This window comes from Antechinus flavipes, chromosome 4 (assembly GCF_016432865.1).
Source record: "Antechinus flavipes isolate AdamAnt ecotype Samford, QLD, Australia chromosome 4, AdamAnt_v2, whole genome shotgun sequence".
NCBI classification, from domain to species: Eukaryota; Metazoa; Chordata; class Mammalia; order Dasyuromorphia; family Dasyuridae; genus Antechinus; species Antechinus flavipes.
In genome coordinates this window covers 196,021,542-196,025,251 of record NC_067401.1, presented here as the reverse complement: position 1 = coordinate 196,025,251, position 3,710 = coordinate 196,021,542, and the positions used below count along the sequence as shown (strand labels likewise).

Below are 3,710 nucleotides of genomic sequence, written 5' to 3'. Positions count from 1 at the left end.
AGTGTCCATGTGGGATTGCAACACCACCAGGCACTGCTCCACCTTACTCATTTGCCTTCTCATCCCTTTGACCCAAATCCACCTTGGGAGACATACTGAGTCCAGAAGTAAAATCTTTGATTGTGAGGCTTCCTTTCCTCTCCGGGTCCAGCCACTCAAAGATTAGCTCTAGCTCTTCAGGGTTCCCCAGGAAACTGAACTTTGCCTTCTGGAAGAAAAGAACAAAAATTGGAGATAGTGCCATGTTGACCAAAGTTTAAATCACACCCATACAGTACCTTTCCTTGAAAAAATTATGAAACAATAGAATCCTAGGACTCTGGAACAAGACCCCAGAAATTATCTAATTCATCTTTCCCCTTATCTTACAGATAAAGAAACAGAGGCCCCAAAATCCTCTCCCTTCTCAAAGACATACAGCTTCCTACTACTAGAGATGGGAGAATTTGAACCCAGGTCTTCCAATTTCAAATACAGCTTCTTTTCCACTCTACTACATTATCCAATCTTCAGTGCTCCTCAAATTCCTTTTAGGGACCTGATTTAGTGGAAAGAGTACTGAACTTAAAGTTAGAAGATTTGAATTTAAATCCTATCAATAATATCTCAACCCAAAGGAAAGTTTCTAATGACAGGAATTTGAGACATAGCAGAATGTTCTACAGTCTTGCTCAAATTCATATGTACCGCATCATTCATCCATTCATTTATTCAGGTATTCAGTTATTCAGTCAGATACATTTATAAAGTATTTACTATGTGTCAGACATTGTGCTAAATACTGGAGTTTACATTTTAACAGAAGAAGTGAATATATAAAAAGGAGAGAGGGGAAGGTGGACAGTAGAGGATCTGCTAGAGAAAGTCCAGATGATAAGGAAAGCACCCTGGATAGGGAAATCAATTATGCAGTGATTCATTCTTTCTTTCATCACTCATTCATTCATTTATTCAACAGATTCATTCAACAATATAATTTAATCAATCATTTATTCATGCATTCAACCATTCATTAATTAATTATCATATCATGTCCTGATATAGAAATATAGAAAGACTAGCATCAGTGGAGAAGATATTTTGGGGTGCTGGTTTTTCTAGAAGCAGTGCTTGGAGGGGAGGAAAGGGGAAAGAAAGGCCTTCCGCACTGGACATGCAGCCAATGACCTCACCCTCAGATCTTCCCGAGTAATGAAACCCTTTTGTTCAGCTCCACATTCCCTGAAGAAATCCTGCAGTTCCTCGGTGGCCTGGGAGGGCCACTGCTCAGAGTCTGGGACTGGAGGACCTTCCTCATCAGCCACCTCCTTCATTTGGTGGCGACGTCTGGATCCCAGCTTCCTGCTCTTTCGGCCAGCTCTTGGATTACTACTTTCCATGGTGTTTCAGCTGTGGGCACAGAAGAAGGAGATTTTGAGTGACCAGGAACAATGGTGAACTCTAGCAAGGATTGGATCGGGCAGCAATGGAGAGAAAGAGAAATAGGGTTCTGGCAGAATGATTGGAGGACATCATCACAAGACCATTTCCTTGCTTCCAATTAAAAGACCATAAGATCGGAGATTAAAAATTAAAAGAAAATTTAGAAGCCACTTAATCCATTCCCTTGATTTTACAGATAAGGAAACTCAGGCTCATTGAGGTCGCACAGTTAGTTAAGAATCAGAAGTAAGATCTGAATCCAGGTTTTCTGGATTATGTTCCACCCCTTGCTTATTCGGGAGGTAAATCACAAGAATTACTCACTTTCTCCTACTCTCTTCGTCTTTTGTAGTTCACCTCTATACCATAGACTCTTGGAATTAAAAAGTCGGGTGAATAATAAATTTTAAAGATAGAAGAGAGCCTATATATCACGGAAGCCAACCTCTTCATTTTGCAGATAAGAAGTTAAATAGTCTCCCTTTCTCCAGAATCTCCGAGTCTCGGGTCCCGAGACATAGTGAAGTCGACTAGGAACCACCGCGGCCGCGACCCCCAGCTCTACCTCCGCCCCGAAGGAGGCCACCTGGGCAGATAGGGCTAGCGGGCGGGACTGGGCCATGGCTGGAGGGATGGACAGGAGGTGAGAGATAGAGGGAACTGTCCTTGAAACTTGATTCTCGGGAAGGGAACCACGCACACACGCACACACAGCCGCCAAGGAACCCGAGCAATGACATCTAGATGGTCACAGTCGATAAAGGTAACAGTTCAGACACAGCCCCAGAGATAATGGAACAGGGTGCTCATATCTCTTACATTGCGCAATTGCCGTCTCCCAGGGGAGTTGGGACAGTTATGCATTTTTCTGGAGAACGAGTACAGAATCAAGAGGGTCATCCCACCAAGTACAGACAGCGCAGATATCATCCCGATCAGATGGTGAAGGTTCTCAGGATTCATCCGATCCATAGGTTCTTCACCCAAAGCTCGGGGGATTTTAGCGCAGTGCCTGTCTTTTAAAAATCTTGGACGATCTTTCTTCCCAGAGATAAGAAAGAAGACAGACAAAACCGTGGACTTTCAACAATCTCATCTATGTCTGTTTAACTACTATCTAGCAGACTAGCACTGGACAGGACATTGTCATTGCCCAAAATGGAACGTCACAACTGGCCAATACAAGCACAGATGGAGTAGAGGGGCTGCAGGCATGAACAATGGCAAACGCAGGTAACACTCAACAAGGAACAGTAATTCTTCAGTGTGCACAGACAGCTGATAGACAGCAGATACCTATCCCAAGCAACCGGTGACTGCATCAGGAGATATGCAGACTTAACAGATTCCTGTTCCATCCACAAATACTAACCTTCCACAGACAGCGCTGATAACATCTCCAGTCATTCTAACACATCAGACAACCAAAGCAGATGATTCACAGTTGAAAAGAGAAATAAGATTGATGAAAAAATAGAGAAGTTGCTTGAGAATGCCATAAAAAGGAAAAAGAATATATTAAGTGTCTGGGAAATCAAGTTGCAGTCTTAGAAAATTAAAAACAACAAAAAGTCTATAAAGAAGAATTAAAAACTTTAGAAGAGCTCTACTCCCATAAAAGTGTCTAAAAAGAAGATAAACAAATTTTATGAACTTATCTAAAAATTAAATGAATTTTCTTTGTATATGGAATTTTATAAGCTAAAAGGTCAAAAATGAAACTTTTAAAACAAGAAGTTGCAACATAAAAACTAAAGATTTTATTTACAAGATGTTGGTGATAGTACAAAATGGAAATAAGAGGACTTCAAGCACGTTCCTGGCATAACTGGAACCTTCTATTGGAATTAACATTAACAATAGTATCTGATAAAAACACATAGATTTTCCACAATTTGAATTTCCCAGATAATAGTTATCAACAAAGTTTGCAATTGAGACAATTCATTAATGAAAGTTTAATGGGGGATAGGAAGATGTGGGTAGCAACACATTTTTGTTATAGATTATAGATTTTCATTATTTACTAAGTTCTCAAATACTCCTTTTTCAATTGTTTGTATATATATTTGTGTCTGCCAATATTCTAAAAGCATATTTAAAATAAAATATAATGCTTTGTAAAATATATAAAGCATGTAAACTTTGCTGAATTGTCAAGTCTTTAAAATTATTTTTTTAATTGTTTGCAAGATATTTAGCAAAAACAAATAAACAAATCAAAGCACAGGGCATAATCATTTTTCAGGTTTTGTCTTCAAAACCTACATGAACTGAAAATGAAACTT

The 3,710-nt window shown here is 39.5% G+C and overlaps 1 pseudogene; it reads left to right on the top strand.

The window, feature by feature from the left end:
- Positions 1 to 2,632: 2,632 nt before the first annotated feature.
- LOC127559217 (cyclic AMP-dependent transcription factor ATF-1-like) lies at positions 2,633 to 3,050 on the top strand (annotated as a pseudogene).
- The last annotated feature ends 660 nt before the right edge of the window (positions 3,051 to 3,710 follow it).